At 45.0% G+C, this 11512-nt stretch overlaps 1 protein-coding gene across 2 annotated transcripts in view; it reads right to left on the reverse strand.

The window, feature by feature from the left end:
• ZBTB20 (zinc finger and BTB domain containing 20) overlaps window positions 1-11512 on the reverse strand; it is an 851623-nt gene that overhangs the window by 55494 nt on the left and 784617 nt on the right. For both annotated transcript variants that reach the window (XR_825707.1, XM_010845359.1), the window contains one exon: window positions 5095-5195. The gene's annotated coding sequence lies outside the window, so the exon portion shown is untranslated. The remainder of the gene's footprint in view (window positions 1-5094; window positions 5196-11512) is intronic.

Genomic DNA, 11512 nt, shown 5'->3' on the forward strand with positions numbered 1-11512 from the left:
CCAGTTATCCAAAGAGAACAAAAACATTTTCATTTCCCCACAGCAAACATTTCTGTTATGAGAAAAAGGCTGCTTCGAGGAGTGGGAAGGCGATTTAAGGTGACGGGCGGTTGAGCTGGCCAGCAGGATCTACTGGTATTTAACTCTCATTGTGCTGGCCATGGCAACAAGTCTGGGGCTGAAACATAGCAGTGAGTAAGGTTGTGGGTGATGTTGGCTCTTTCCTTACTAGACCATATTGTATGTGGCAAGAAATATACATGAAAACATATTGAGGAGATGGTAGGTAATAAGCATGTTAACTGCATGGAAATTAACTAGATTGGTGGCATTTGATGTATAGATTTCACACTTCTTTGCACATATTGCACACATACAGCGATGGCAATGCTCTCTGCGACATATGGAAAATAAATATTTTATCTCTGTGAGCTCTCATCAGTCTCCAGGGGCTGCTGAGGGAGAGTGTTCCCTTCACCAATTTTCTCTCTTCACTGGGCTCCCACCCTCTCCTGCACATTAACATGCCTTCCACTCATCAGCCTGGTTGGGTGGAAAAGAATTAGAACTCCTTTTTAATAAATACTGAGTCACTGGATCATGACAATTTTGACCCCTGCCCCACCTGTCCCACACATCTTTTTGGTGTGGTAATCTTTTCCTTGTTCTGCTTCCCAATAATACATGGAAGAGGCTTAGCACAGTATTTGGGGAGGAGGGCACAGCGGAGGTGGTAACAAACCACCTCAGTGGGGGCTGCCAGTAGAACTGAGCTCTACCATCCAGTAGCCGTGTACCTGAGGCAGATTCCTCTGCCTCTCTGGGCCTCAGTTTCCTCATCTGTAAAATGGAAATAATAAACATTCTAGGGCTGCTATGCTATACAATGCTAAGTCGCTTCAGTCATGTTTGACTCTTTGTGACCCCCTGGACTGTAGCCTGCCAGGCTCCTCTGTCCCTGCAATTCTCCAGGCAAGAATACTGGAGTGGGTTACAATTTCCTTCCCCAGGGGATCTTCCCAACCCAGGGATTGAACCTAGGTCTCTTGTGTTTCCTGCATTGGCAGGCGGGTTCTTTACCACTAGCACCATCTGGGAAGGTGATGTGAAGATTAAATAATTCCTGTTGAGTGATGGGCACAGCGCTGGCACACAGTCAGTGCCCTGGGAGGGTAGCTCTTCCACAGAGTGTCGGTTGTGCAGTTTTAATTTCCGCTGGAAGGAGGCAATTCTTTTATCTTAGTCATCTTTTCAAATATCTAGATTTGGGCAGGGGCAAATGGACTATAATTGTAGCAAAGGCAGAAAGAATGCTAGGATAAGCAGTCTCCTCTTCAACACTTTTTTTCTTTTTTTTTTTATGGTATCACCCTCCTGACACCTTCTTTCTGTTCATGTGTTTGTCATTGCTGCTACTACACCATTAGCTCCGCTTGAAGTTGGGGGTCAAGCAAGCTACACTTGGCCTAGAGAAGCCCATCAAACCTGAGCACTATGGTCTATTCATAGAAACCAACCTTTGGCACTCTAGCTTATCACATTTTCTTACAGTTTATCCTTTCACCGCTTGGTCTAATGTTCTCAGATCCATTTAAGATGTTTTCATGATTCAAATATTTTATTTCAATTTTTTTAACCTTCTTGGCAAGGTTGATTTACAATGTTTTTCAGTATATTTCTCCCTCACTGTATCAGTCAGGATCTTGGCAAGAAACAGATGGCATACTGAAAGGTTTTAACTGAAGAGAGTTTAATGAAAGGACTGTCTACTGAGGTACAGAGGAGGTTAAAGGACCCTCAAGGGAAGCGAGGCACCGAGGACTAGCGATAGTGCGTGGTTGTTAATCTCAGCTTTAAACTGCTAAACCCAGGGGGTGAGGAAAGGTATGGAGCTCCCCACGTCCAGTCAGAACTGGAGCTGGGAAGGGGCCTGACTGAGAAGTACCCTGACCGTACTCTCCTGTCTCTTGCTAATGCTTCCTATTGTTGTTGTTGCTGAGTTGTGTCCGACTCTTTGTGACCCCATGGACTGCAGCACACCAGGCTTCCTTGTCCTTCACCATCTCCTGGAGTTTGCTCAAGCTCATGTCCATTGAGTCAGTGACGCCATCCAATCATCTCATCCTCTGTTACCCGCTTCTCCTCCTGCCTTCAATCTTTCCCAGCATCAGGGTCTTTTCTACGAGTCAGCTCTTTGCATTAGGTGCCAAATTACTGGAGCTTCAGCTTCAGCATTAGTCCTTCCAACAAATATTCAGGGTTGATTTTCTTTAGGATTGACTGGTTTGAACTCCTTGCTGTACAAGGAACTCTGAACAGTCTTCTCCAGCACCACAGTTCGAAAGCATCAATTCTTTGGTGCTCAGCCATCTTCATGGTCCAACTCTCACATCTGTGCATGACTACTGGAAAAGCCATAGCTTTGACTATATAGACCTTTGCTGGCAAAGTGATGTCTCTGCTTTTTAATACACTGTCTAGGTTTGTCATAGCTTTTCTTCCAAGGAGCAAACATCTTCTAACTCCTTTTGGCCAAATTCAAAGGTAGCCGGAGAAAAAGGCAGCCTGGGTGTCGTAATCTGGAAACATGGGTCTCTTGGGCCATGTATCAGGGCAGGGAATGTTCTATGGTTTTGCATGTGTGTCAGGGGTGAGGGAGGGATGAATTAGCAAACTGTGTCTCCCCTCTCCATATCCTTTACCTTTTCTCCCATTATACTTTCCGGAAGGGAAGACACAGCAATAAAATGAAAGCAATTCTCTCTTGGTGTCCAAGTGCCTATTTTGTCTATTTGCAACTTGTGGGGGAAGAAAACTGAACATAAGCTCTGTGAGAGCAGGGATTTAGGTTTGTTTTATTTGCTGCCATGCTTCTGGTCCCTAGAACAGTGCCTGGCACTTGGCAAATACCCAGTAAATTTTAGTTGACTGAGTAAATATACTCATGTCTGCTGTGCCAGACACTATACATGTATTATCTCATTTAGTCATCGCAACAATCCAGGTAAGTAGGCAGGTTGCTGAGCCTGGTTGTGCAGCTGTTATGGGAGTAGGTAGGTTTTAAAATCTAACACTTACCTCCTCCCTATCCACCCTTCAAGGCTTGAGACTTCACCCGGGTATTGTAAACACATAGAGAGGGATTCACTTGTAAATAGAACACATTCTTATACCATACAAGGTTTCCCAGGTGGTGCTACTTTGTAAAGAATCCGCCTGCCAATGGAGGAGACTTAAGAGATGTCGGTTCGATCCCTGGGTTGGGAAGATACCCTGGAGGAGGAAATGGCAACTGCAGGCTGCCCGTATTCTTGCCGGGAGAATTCCATGGCCAGAGGAGCCTGGAGGACTGCAGTCCATGGGGTCACAAAGAGTCGGACACGACTGAGCGTCTGAGTGATGTTTATAGCATATTCACCTTATTGAATGAAGGTTTTGCACCAAGCAAGACTCTGTAAGTTTTTTTATTATTATTTCTCTTTTACATATGAGGAAGCTGAGCTTAGGAAAAGCAAAGGCAGCAAGAATTAGAACCCAACGTCTCCCCCCTCAAGGTCCCGCAAATCATGAACACAGGCACTGGTGTTCAGCACAGAGGCTCCCTTGTAGGCTTCCTAGGAATTTTTAGGAAACCTTAGGTCCCAATTTCTGTCCTGATTCTATCCAGAATCCTTTCCCTCCCAAAGGATAAACCAGGCTGAGACTCTGAGACCAGCTGTGCCCTTGTGTTTGCGGTACTGTGCTCTGTGATGGAAACATACTCGGAAAGCTCTCCAGATGTGGGGATTTCTAAGGCATTCTTCCGCTTGAACTTAAGGGTGACAGTGTTTACACTAGCAAGTTGCTCACATGGGTACAGAATGAGGACACTCCATTTCTGACCTCTTGTCATGTCTTTAGTCCCCAGTCCCTCCAGCCCATTAGTCCTGTGGATCAGTCTGATAGTTCTGGTCTCCATTCAGGCAGGCCTGATTCTCATCTACATATCCACCGCCACCAATTACAGTCCAGGTGACTGACAATGTTAAAGGCAGAAAGCAACGCAGAACAAAACAATCCAAACCCTGACTTCCTCCTCGTTGGGTTTGATTTGTGCCCAGAGTAGCTAAAGACATAGAGAATGTGAATGTGAAAATCCTACCTGAAGCCTGGGAAAAACGTTAGTTTCCTAGGTTTAGCATTTTCCAGTAACAGAGATGTCTGTAAAACACCATCCCGTTACCTGCCTCACACCATACAGGAAAACGAGCAAGTACAACCAGCATGAGTTTTTGTTTTAAAATGTATAATTGTTTTGCATGCATAGCCTCTAAATAATTTAAAGTTCTGGCTTTTCTAGTGAAAGAAGGCATATATTTATCTGTTACTTCTAGCAATGATTAATCAAAATTTGATGTCAGTCTTTCATCAGTATTTCCTGTTGGCATCCAGCCCCTACCCCAACTTACTTCTTCAACTCGACTTGCAGGGGTCATACTTCTCCTATGTAAATGTCTGACTTGAAGGGAACTCAATCGAGTACCCAGAGCCTTGCATCCAGAGGGCAGAGCTGACCTGGGCACAATGGTTTAGAGACGTGGCTGAAGGAGCCCACAGACACAAGGGTGGGTGTTGGCCCCTTGGGTAGCAAGGAGACCACAGCATGGGGGCACAGAGAGGCAGCTACATCACAGGTGGACATGAGCACAGAAAACTGGCTCACAAATGTGACCAGGGCAGCGTGAAATGACAAGCTGCAGCGAGATGCAACAGAGCTGCACAGAAGGGCGATGAGAGGCAAACACAGAGGGCTGGAGCTGCCACGGCTTCAGGCCGAGGCACAGGTGACCCAGTGGAACAGCACCGGTCCCTGCAAAGTGCGTGCAGCTCAGCTCAGCCACCTGGGAAGCGGGTGTGATGCTGCCCGGGGCTCGCACTGCAGGCTGGAAGCCGAGAACCAGTGTAGGCACCTCAGGACTGAGTCTGGTTACATCACTGCATCCAAGAGATGAAGCCATCTAAAATTTCATCTGCTCTTACAATTGTGGGTGCTTTTTTTTTTTAATTAAACAAAGTGAACTGAGAAGCCTTTCACTGGAGGCATAATGTACTCACAGTAGTTTTCAAATAAATGGTGTCACTCTTCAGGTAAATCACTCCAAGGCTTGGGCCTAGTGCAGCTGTTCATTGGGGCAGGGAACACAGAGCGGCTGCATCTGGATCAGACAAGAGACAAACAAAAATAAGGCTGTCAAAGGAGGAGACAATGGAGATCACTAGTTCTGAGAGAGCCAGAACCCTTGGACTTGATTGAGAGTCTGGTTCCGCATTTTGCACAAGAGACTTGGCGAGTCAGGGGAGGGAGATGGAGATGGTGTTGTCCAGGCCCCATTTTCAGCATTTCTACCCAACTGCCTGTCTGGTGTGAGAACGTCAATAGCACCCGCCAGTACAGATGGGGCTGAAGGAGCTGACGTTGGAGCTGACGTTGGTCCTAAGTTGGAGCTGAGGGTGAGGGTAGAGCAGTGGTCCCCAACCTTTTGGCACCAGGGACCAGTTTCGTGAAAGACAATTTTCCAATGGACCAGGGGGAGGGGGATGGTTTCAGGATGATTCAAATGCATTACATTTATTGCTCACTTTATTTCTATTTATTTCTGAGCTTCCCTAGTGGCTCAGATGGTAAAGAGTCTGACAGCAATGCAGGAGACCTGTGTTCAATCCCTGGGTCCGGAAGATCCCCTGGAGAGGGGAATGGCAACCCATACCAGTATTCTTGCCTGGAGAATCCCATGAATGGAGGAGCCTGGTGGGCTACAGTCCATGGCGTCCCAAAAAGTTGGACATGACTGAGCGACTAACACTTTCTAACACTCCTTTATTTCTATTATTATTACATCAGCTCTACCTCAGATCGTCAGGCATCAGATTCTGGAGGTTAGGGACCCCCGGGGAGGGGAAACGGGGGTGGCGCCCCTCCACCTGGCTACAGCTGACTCCTCCAATGCTCATTTCCCCTGTCTCTCCCTCTTTGTCGCTCCAAGATTCTTGCCTGTCTTACAGATGCCCACGGACCCGAACGTGTTTCTGACCTCTTGCCTTCTTGCCAGCCTTCACTGCAGGCTGCTTCCTGCTGCATCCTCTAACCCTGAGAGGTGCAGCCTCAGGGGTTACAGAATGGACTCCCATCTGTCTCAGAGACTCATACCCAGAGGTACTTTTCCCAGGTTTTGGCCCTTTGGTCACCTGGGCCTGATGACCACTTTATTCTGGAAGCTCTCCTCCCTTCTCATCAGGATACGGCACCATCCTGACTTCGCTCCTGCTCTCAGTTCTCTCCTCTCTCTTCTGCTTCCTTCCTTGGCCTCTTCTCTTTCCCCAAATGCAGGATACTCTTCACAAGCTTTGCCTACACACCCACCCTCCATGGCCTCAACAATCACTTGTCCATAGACAACACCCACATGGCTATCTTTAGTTCTCACTTGTCTACAGAGCTCCAGACACTTATTCTAAATAACTGCTGGTTATTGGTTCATTGATTAATTTGTTTGTTTGTTCATTCATTCACTGTTTACATAGACTCTATTAGGCACCTGGAAAAGATGAATAAGATGGGGCCTCTAACTTTGAGAAGCTCACATCTCCATCGTACACTTCACAGGCACTTCCAACTCAGAAAGTTTCAAGCAGAATTCATTGCTTTTCCCTCAAAATAAGTGCCTTCTCTAGTCTTCCCATTTCCTGCTATTGGTACCCTTTCCTTCCAGTTACTTGTGCCTACAATTGAGGAGTCTTGTTTAATTCCCCTTTTTCTTTCATTTCCCATAACCAATAAGCTGCCAAGTCCTGTGGTTTTTACTCAGGCTGTGAATCAATGCTCACTTTTTATCCCTTTATCACCTGTTGCCTGGACTTCTGTGAGTGCCTCCTACTTGGCTTCCCTTCCTCCAGATTCTCTTTACTTCTTGTTCATCCTTCATACCAGCAATGCATTTACTGTTCTGAAGTACCATTCTAAATACATCATTCTTTTGCTCTTTGCTGGATTAAATGCAGACTTCTTGGCTTGGCATTTAAGGTTTCTACAATATAGCCCCATTCTAATTTCCTTTCCTTTTCTTTTTTTTTCTATAGTCCAGTCTACATTGCATAAGTTCCATTCCTTCCCATCAGGGTCATGGTCTTTTCTCCCTTTTCCTAACATCTGCATAGAGCTTCCTTAAGGGCAATCCAAATACCATCTCACTTATACATTTCCCAAAGCAAAGTGCCCTTTCTTGAATCCTAAAGAACTTTTTGCACTGTTCCCTTTGCACATTCTATGAAAAAGGAAAAGAAAGCGTTAGTTGCTTAGTTATGTCTGACTCTTTGGGTCCCCATGGACTGTAGCCCACCAGGCTTCTCTGTCCATGGAATTCTCCAGGCAAAAATACTGAAGTGGGTTGCCCTTTCCTCCTCCAGGGGATCTTCCTGACCCAGGGGTCAAACACAGGTCTCTGGCATTGCAGTTGGATTCTTTACAGTCTGAGCCATCAGGAAAGCCCTTACATATCTTATGGACTCTAATATTTATTTGTGTAATATTTCTTCCTGCTTAAGCTTCTTGAAGGCAGAGACCATTTTTACTCTCTTTTACCCCATTGTGCGCAATGCCTTACACACAGCTTAGCACTCGGCGGCTATCTGCTGATCCAAATTTAAAAGGAATAAAGATGCTTCTTGGAGTCATGGAAGCTGAGACTGAACTGGAAAGACCTTGAAGCTCATCACTCCAAACCCTCATTTTTCAGATGAGGAGATCAAGGGAACTGAGTTGCTCAATGCCACATCCTTGCTAGTGGCTGAGTAAAGACAACTGATAGAAAAAGTCACAAATCTCTAATACCTACCAGTGCTTTCTCAGAACAAGTAGGCCCAGCAGACCATCAGCAGTGACCAGACAGAGAGAGTGAGGAGTTGGGGTGCATAATCTGCAAGGATACACTGGTTTCCACAAAATGAAGAACTTTGTTTCCCTTTCTTTAATAAACCAAACTAATAAATGGCTTTTTTATAGTTAAGTGTTTTAAAAATGAGGGTGGATTTAAAGAACAAGGGAGCAAACCCTTCTAATAATACAAGCAGAAACATTTGTGACAATATTGCAAATACCACTGGAGTGATCAACTCAGGGTGAAAAAGCAGAATGAAGAAATTTCTCATGCTTTGGAAAAGCAGTGCATTCAGCTGAAGTTCTAGGTGAGAACAGGCTGCGGTAATTCTACGGTTAAATTCATCTTTCTATAGACACATAGGCTATTGGCAATCCTGCTATTATGCCACATCAATAAATCTTTTCCCACCTAGCTTTGCCCAGTTTTTATCCTATGCTGCTGTTGCTGCTAAGTCACTTCAGTCGTGTCCGACTCTGTGTGACCCCAGAGACGGCAGCCCACCAGGCTCCCCCGTCCCTGGGATTCTCCTGGCAAGAACACTGGAGTGGGTTGCCATTTCCTTCTCCAGTGCATGAAAGTGAAAAGTGAAAGTGAAGTTGCTCAGTCGTGTCCGACCCTCAGCGACCCCATGGACTGCAGCCTACCAGGCTCCTCTGTCCATGGGATTTTCAAGGCAAGAGTACTGGAGTGGGGTGCCTTTGCCTTCTCCTTTTATCCTATAGGTTTGTTTAAATGTTTACTTATTTTCCTTTCATTATATCTCCAATCTCCTTGTAGAAAAGGATAGTGACTGCTTCCAAGACTGTTCTAATTTTCGTCCCTTATTCTTCTCTTGTGGTAGAAGAAACATTAACTGTTTAATCTCCTCTCTATCCTCATCCTCAAACAGAATCATTTTCTTTCACCTGATGATGGAAAGCCCAATAAAACATGTCATGGAGATAGCAGTGTTTCCCTAAGTGAGGAAAACAGACTTTTCCAGGGGATCTCAGTAGTTTTTATGTGTCCAGAAGAACTCAGCTCTTAAGCACTAGCCACCAGTCCTATAAAACTCCATCTGCCTCCCCACGTGAGCATGCTACTCATGTTACTCACTGTTAATCCCAGAGGAAAACTTGGTACTGGTTATCATGTTCTCTTGGCCAATATGGTGGAGCCATGTGAGGTACTGAGAGATCCATTATATATAACACCCCAGGAGCCACATAAACAGCAAATTGGGTTCAAGAGCGCCTCACAGTTCTTACTAAATCGTCACATGGCTGGATAGATTATCAACAGGTCACCAGACAGAGCTTCCTTCTCTTTGCTTCCTTGGCAACTATATTAAAATGATAGAGGAAATCATTTGTTGATATGTCTAGTACATTGCAATGAAAAATTACCTGGAAGCATACACATCCATCGTGTAATTACGTAAGTGTACATTTTAAATATGTCTAACATTTGATTTAAATTGCGCATATTATAATTAAGTGGAGACACAATCTTTCTGTCCTTTAATCAAACTCCTCTTATCAGCTCCACAGCCTCTTGCTATGAGTTTCCTTTCCTTTTTGGGCAAATTGTCACCTCTCTCCTTCTTATTTCCCCTCTTGCCACAGCACACACCCGAAGGTTTTTAATTAGAACTGCTGCATGGTGTGTCATGTTCTACTGCTTAAGGAGTAGTGATGTTCTAAAAAAGACCCAGGGAAATTGACTACATGAGGTTTCATATTTATCCTTTTTCAATGGCATCCATATCCAATGTACTCAGTTTTTAAGTCAAAAGGTAAGAGGCTGCTGGGGTCTTACATTTCCCCCATAGAAATCCAGCTATTCTCTCTGCCTCTTATATCATCGCTGTAAAAATGAATCTTCTCTGGGAGCCCAGCTGGCAAGGTTCTGGATGGTGTCAGAGGCAGAGGAGACAGTGGGTCATTTCCATTCCAGACCGCTGTACTGTTGATGGCTCTGCAGATCTGTCTCGAAGCCCTTAGAGAGCAGGGCTGTTATATAACATGCCGCCACAGACTGCTGTGAGGAACTTTCTGTGGAGGTCTCACTTTAGTATGACCATTTCCATACCAAATCATTCTAAAATGACAGATGGGACTTCTATGACAAAAGCTTACAAAAAAAAAAAAGTGACAATAATTTGTTAGATGTTTAACTGTTGTTAGAGACTGTATGAGGAATTTTTATGTGTAAATCTGTTCTTATTCAATCCTCAGCCGTGATGCAGGTGTTAATATACCCATTTTATAAATGTGGAAAAGTGAGACCCAGAGTCCTCAATCAACTACTCTAAGATTAGGAAGCTGTGGGTAGTGTGAGACCCACGTCTTACTGACTCTAAATCTGTGCTCTTTTCACTACACAACAACTGCTCCAACACAGCACGAGCACGTTTCTAGTTCCCACTGTGAGTTCAGCACAAGAAAGAGGTTTATGTTGTTTCCATGATGGTTCAGAGTCACTGCAAGACCTGGGGGCAGAGATCTCAGGCGGAGGAACTCTTTCAGAAACGATGACTCCTTTTCTATTTGAAGATGAGGATGCTTTAGGTTGGTTTTCTCAAATGCTGATGAACAAATGAATCACCCAGGATTTCTCATTCAGCATGTCTGGGGATGGAGTCTGTGATTCTACATTTCTACAGGCTCCCAGGTGATGCTGATGACATCAATCTGGGTACCACAGATCCTATGTCTGACACTCACCTTCCTACTGAGGGTCGTTTTCAGAGGAGCAACTCAAGCTGAAAAACTTGGCTACCAGTTCACACAACACGACTAGCTTCTGATTCAGGGCCAGTTTGTCAAGTCATCCGACATTAGGCAGAATTCATGGAGTTTCTGGCAGAGAGCACATTATGGGGAAAAAAAAGAGTTTCTGGATCCCTCAGGGCTTTCCTCCTCCCAACTGGAAATTAAAATGATAATGTCTCTAACATGTAAAATTCCTATTTCTTACATTATTGTTATTTTTAACAATAATTATCTGGTAATAATTCAAATAACACCTTTCCTCTGAGAAATTCAATGAGCTTTACTAACCTTAATTGTCTAACAGCAATTCCCAGGTGTAGATAGAGCTGTCTCAAAGATCACAGTATATTTAAAATTGTCCCACTTCCCTCCTTTCTTCGCCCCAAATGTAGTGGTGAATTAGTGGCAGTTCAGTTCAGTTCAGTCGCTCAGTCGTGTCCGACTCTTCGCGACCCCATGAATCGCAGCACGCCAGGCCCCCCTGTCCATCACCAACTCCCGGAGTTCACTCAGACTCACGTCCATCGAGTCAGTGATGCCATCCAGCCATCTCATCCTCTGTCGTCCCCTTCTCCTCCTGCCCCCAATCTCTCCCAGCATCAGAGTCTTTTCCAGTGAGTCAACTCTTCTCATGAGGTGGCCAAAGTACTGGAGTTTCAGCTTCAGCATCATTCCCTTCAAAGAAATCCCAGGGCTGATCTCCTTCAGAATGTACTGGTTGGATCTCCTTGCAGTCCAAGGGACTCTCAAGAGTCTTCTCCAACACCACAGTTCAAAAGCATCAATTCTTCGGGGCTCAGCCTTCTTCACAGTCCGACTCTCACATCCATACATGACCACAGG

This window comes from Bison bison, unplaced genomic scaffold (assembly GCF_000754665.1).
Source record: "Bison bison bison isolate TAMUID 2011002044 unplaced genomic scaffold, Bison_UMD1.0 scf7180017864215, whole genome shotgun sequence".
Classification (NCBI taxonomy): Eukaryota; Metazoa; Chordata; class Mammalia; order Artiodactyla; family Bovidae; genus Bison; species Bison bison.